Source organism: Stegastes partitus, unplaced genomic scaffold, assembly GCF_000690725.1.
Source record: "Stegastes partitus isolate 25-593 unplaced genomic scaffold, Stegastes_partitus-1.0.2 Scaffold1552, whole genome shotgun sequence".
Lineage (NCBI taxonomy): Eukaryota > Metazoa > Chordata > Actinopteri > Pomacentridae > Stegastes > Stegastes partitus.
In genome coordinates this window covers 124,743-130,537 of record NW_007579283.1, presented here as the reverse complement: position 1 = coordinate 130,537, position 5,795 = coordinate 124,743, and positions in this window count along the sequence as shown.

Sequence of the window (5,795 nt, the reverse complement as noted above, 5' to 3'; positions counted from 1 at the left end):
ACTGCTTTCAACCCCTTACAAGCAGGATGATTGCACACAGGTTTTTGGCCATAACAACACCCACCCTATTTGCTTGATTTGGTTCCTTGTAGCTTCTTCCTTTTCCCCAAATTGACATTCAGTTGTGGCAGAAGCACTGGGAGTGGTGTACTGCTGTACGAGGTAGCTACTTCAAAGGGCATCACAGCCAAATTTAAGTCATCCAATTTTATAAATGCAGATTTTAAGTGCACCTTGTATTGGGAGGTGCCACTTCTTCCTTTTATGTCAAATGATGCTCATTTCAAGCTTTATGTTTTTATTCTCGGACTCCACTAGAGTAACTTTGCATGATTCAGAGTTTAAAATAAAAAAAATCACACTGCCTGTTGGTGGACAGACAAGGCAGGAGGTCGAGGACTAGAGGCTAAAACATCTGCTGCAGAATACAGGAGTTAGTCAAAAGCAGAATTAGTGACAGAGCAGTCAAAAAACAAGAAACGGCCGGAGGCTCGACTGACTGCACAAGCGGAGTCCACGTTCTGGCCGAGTGGAGATGGCAGAGGATTTGAAGCAGGCTTGATGATTCTGTTGTACTGCAGCTGGTAAACGCTGCAGTCCACCTGTCTGCACTCCTGCAATAAAGCCCCAAAACAGAGGCAAGGGAGAGAAACTGGCTGCAGGCAAGGGAGGGTTTTACTGACAAGCTGAAGGCATGACAGTCTGCCTGAAACACTCTTTCTGCTCCCAGCTGTTGGAGTCAGTGTGAATTTTGCTTACAAATAATACTCATCACAGCTTTGATTAGTCATGGAATATATTAATATGGTTGTCAATTCATAAAAAAAAGAGAACTATGTTAGAAAGGGAGGATTGGAAAGAGATGTAATCAGAGCTAATCTGGATGCACACAGTTTGGACTGATCTACCTGGCAAGATGTCAGCTACAGCAGGCACTGCTGCAGGTCTCAGACTGTACAGAAATGTCAACATATTGGAGAGGAATTCACAGAAAAATACAATACAAGCCAAGAGACACCACTGCTGTCTGGTACTGATAAGAGGAGGGCCCCAGACTTGCTAATCTTAGATCATAAATTAATTAAGTTAAAGTTTAATTAAAAGTTTCAGTGTTTTTTGAAGAATAACACACATTTCAAGAAATGTAGTTAATGTGAGACATACGAGGTTTGTCAGAAAAGTTTCAGGACTGGTGTCACAAAAGATATATATCAAATCCAAACTACGAGGTTTCCCCTTCGAAGTAATCTCCCTGGACTCTAACACACTTTCCCAGCCTTTTCTGCCACCATGCACTCCTGGAAGGATTCTTCCGGGATCCTCTCACAGCCATCTTGATGTTGTCCACTTCTTCAGAACAGATCCCCTTGATGACCCCCTTGAGTTTGGGGAAGAGGGAAAAAAAATCACACAGAGCCAGGTGGGGTGAGCAGGGAGGTTGCTCCAGCACGGAGATGTTCTTCTCAGCCAGGAACTGTGGGATGCTCAGGGCATTGTGAGCAAGAACGCTGTCATGGTGAAGCAGCCATGACTTGTCCTGCCACAACTCTCACCTCTTCTCGTACACTGAACAAAGCAAACGCTGCAGGATCTCTTAATCTGTAGACGTGCTGGTTGATCGTCTGAAGGGGAAAACTGGTAGTTTGTAGTTTGGGTTTGAAATATATCTTTTCTGACACACCTCACATGTTTGGTAGAAAGGAGCCCAGATGTAGTTGAGACAACTTGAAGCTGTGTTCTTGCTTGTGTGTGGGTGAACCCCACAGTCACAGTGAAACCTCACAGATACAAAAGACCTCCGCTGACAAGGACGGGCATCTGAGTGCAAATAAAGCTTGTGCATCCCAGCAGAATATAAAACAACAGCTCTTCTAAGTGCTTCAAAAGTACAACAGTGGATTGGGTGCACAGCATTACCACGAAAACATTTGTTTTATTGATGGAGCTGGTAGCTGTGAGGCCGACTGTTTCGGAGAAAGTAAAATCGGTAATCTGATTGACAAACATTAGATGAGACACAAATTGTATAAAAACAGGCTGCCTGCTGCCAAGAGATTATCTGCTGGTTCTGACTTATAAACAAAATAAATGACTGATTGCTTCATTCCCAGCTATAGGTTCATGCTATTTTTGCTAAACAAAGTAAACCTGAAAACTATTGTTGGCTCAAATAGCCTGCAACAAACTGCACAGTCATCAAAGCAAGAGCGGAGAAATGTATGACAGAATATCAGCAAAGGAAGTTGTTAGTTCAATGCGTGTGCACAGCGTGGCCTCGTATTCATGGAGAATGCAGACCAGAGATTGAAGAACCTGCATTTTTATTACAGTCTGCTGTTTCTCAGGCAGCGATGGACAAACACAGGTGGACCAGATAAAATCTATACGCCGACATCGTTAAAGTGTTTCTCATTCATTTGACACAACATCAATGCAAAAAAGCTCCTCCAGTCTGAAAGCACTTCCTGAATGTTTAGAGGTGAGGATCTGGAGGAGCAGTTTGCAATGCAAACCCAGCTCCCCATGGCATTTAAGAAGCCTCTCGCTAACAATTCAGACCAGAACCATATGTAATGCCAAAGGTGTTTTTACAGAAGTAGACTAAATATAGGTTTCAAACAAATGTTGAAAGTAATCAAACTCCATTACCAAATACCATTTATTTCCCATACATTTACCTCACTGCATTAGAAACTATAACATTATTGTATAGAAAATAAAGGACGTGGGGGCACTAGTTCACCTCAGTACACTTGTACTTAGCCGGTAGGGTTGGAGAATTAGCCAGAGTTCTTCTGTGGATTCAGTCTGTCTCAGTGTCGTCTATGACTGATGTTGAGATCCTTGACATCCCACCACCACTTGCAGGAGTCCTTGCTCTACTTGTCTGAGACGGTATGTCTGTTACTTCCTCTTTCACTGATGATCGTGAGTGATGGATAAAAATCGAAACATTCCATGTGCTGAACTCTTTTTCACAACATTATCAGTTTTAATTTACAGTTAATATGTTCCTAGAAGTATGTTAGATAACACCTCTACCAGGCTTTTTGCAGTAGCAATGCAAATACAACTATTATAAGGAGTTTGCAGCATCTATAAAAGTTGCTAAAGGATATTTTAAGTCAAGTGACAATAAAGCAGTTTATGTAGTATTTCAAGTTTTTGTTGCACTACCATCATAATGGAAAACAAATTTAAGGCATCAATTAATGTTATGAAAATTGTGTCCACTTCTACATCCAAATGTACAGTGCTTAACACATTTATTAGACCACCTCCCAGTGTACGGTTTATGCCACAGCTGCCCTAAATTAACAGCATTAGTAATTACCAAAATCATTTTTATGTTTCTGTAATGGTTGATACACCAGTATGTAGAACTTCTTTAACCAAAATGATATTTTTTTATGGTAAAATATAATAATTGTTATTCGTTAATAATTTACTGTTTAACAAAAAAAAAAAAAAAACAGAAAAAATAATAAAGCTTATTGTCATTTCTTGATTAAGATGTGAAATTATTTGCCTTCATTCCTGAACAGAAAAAATGGTTTTAGTGGTTGAATGTTTCCTCTCAGAGAAGCCTGGTGTTATGTGCTGGGGGCACATTTTTTTACTCTCTTTAGTTTCGCATATTTTCCCCTCGTTTTATGTTTGTTGGAGCTTGTTTTTCGTACATTTTAGTATTTTTTCAGGGGAGCATGTTTAGTTAAGTTTTTTTTTTTTAACGGTAATTGATAGAGCCACTGTTCCGCCTATAAATAGGCTGGCTTTCTGTTCTGCTCTCTCTTGCCTCCTAACCAGCTTCCCTACAGGCTCCTCCAAGCTGCGGTGCGCCTCGGATCCGTGCGCGCCCTCGCAGCTCAACTGCCACACTGGCAGCCTTCGCTGATGCCGACCTGGCATCTTTTCCTTTTGACTTTTAGATTGTTTGACCCGACGGGATCGGCCGGCCTGTTTTCGTTCCTTGGACTTCGGTGGGTGTGATTTCTTTTAGTTCGGTGTTGGCACCGGCTTCGACGGCCCTGTATAGGGTTGGCCCGGTGCCACATCTTTTTGTTTTGTTTGGCCGACCTGCCCGGTCCACCTTTGATTTGTGACTTTGGTTGTTTTTTGGGGGGCACGGGGTGATTGGGCGTTTATTTATTTTTTTCAAAGTGTTTTAAAAATAAAACAAATGTAAGTTAAAATACCCTTGTTCCCTGTGTTACCTTTTTTCTTTTTTAATATGTTGGTGCCTTCTTTGGGCCGTAACACAGTGAGCCGGCTCAAATTTGGGTACAAAAATGTGAATTCAGTTTGAACTTCCTCATCTCTGTTCAAAATGGTAAAACGTCAAGAGCTGAGCACACACTGAAGCACTTCATGATGCAGTATGGCCTGTATATACATATACAGTCCGTCACTGGTTTATTTCAGAGGNATGGATGCTGCCACTCATTGGTTTGCATTGGAGCCAGTTTAAAGCCTTCTGTTGCAGCCGTACACCATCGCTTTCATTTGAAGCCAAGATCTTCCAAATATGGAGCAAACCTTAGTTTTCCGGAGGCCCTGAACAGAATCATTTGGTAGTATTTCTAGAATGTTGGTACTGGGAGTCAGTTGAAGTCAATGATATTTTTGGAAGCAGCATCTGTCTGTTAAATGGTACAGTCAGATACTTCTGATTTAGCTTAAGCATCAAGCTGTGGTAGTTGCCACGTAGCTCTCACACAGCTGGCAGGGGTCTAGTCAGTGCTAGCTCTCTCTTTTTCATGTAGTGATGTCAAATTATTGCATTTAAACAGCTGTGTGACCTCAGCACATCATATACTTCTCAATGATTGGAATGACATTATGTAGTAATTAATGTGGAGTCCAATGGGAGTCAGGTAGTAATATATCAAGTGTCTGAGTTCTCCAGCTGCTTGATTTTATTATTACAGTGATATTAGGAACTATTTTGACACTTGAGGCACACAGTGAGCTGAAACTTGCACATCTCAGAAAGGAGGAATACCTCATGACCTGGTAAATGCTGCAGACTGTACAGTCAATAACTGGTCAGATGCAACTGGATGGGGCTGTAGATGTTTCTGCATATTACACTAGAAGGCTCATTTGTGTGTGTTCATGTGCAAAAAACCAAGCATGGACGGCAACCAACAGCTTTTACTGTTTGTATGTGATTTAAGCCGTAAAAAGGCCGACACAAGAGCAGAATCTGGTGAGATCCTGGATGTAGAGATGTGTAAGGAACCATAAAGGGAATTAGGACGAAGGGAAGCAGGAAGGCCGGAGCAGAGACCAGCAGAAACACAAGGGCTGAAGGTCTGTTGTCTGGCAGAGTGTGGTGGAATGAGCAGGGCTTTATGGGAGCTGTGGTGATGAGGCTCAGGTGAGCTGATTGCCACAGCTGTCTCCAATAGCTGTAATCAGTCATGCTGTGAGCAGGGCTGGAGTGACTGAGAGGGTGAGCAAGGAGGAGAGAGAGAGGGACAGTGGAGGGAGAAGAGAGGGAGAGGAAGAGAAAAAGAGGGAGACAGGTAAGGCCTGGGGATGAGTCTAGGGCAGGAGTGTCGAACTCTGGTCCTCGAGAGCCCCTATCCAGCATGTTTTAGATGTTTCCCTCTTCCAACACACCTGATTCAAATGATCAGCTCATCATCAAGCTCTGCAGAAGCCTGATAAAGATCCTGATCATTTGAATCAGGTGTGTTGGAAGAGGGAAACATCTCAAACACATCTCAAGGACCAGGATTGGGCACTCCTGGTCCAGGGGGTCATGACAGTTTCATCACTGGTTGTCTGGA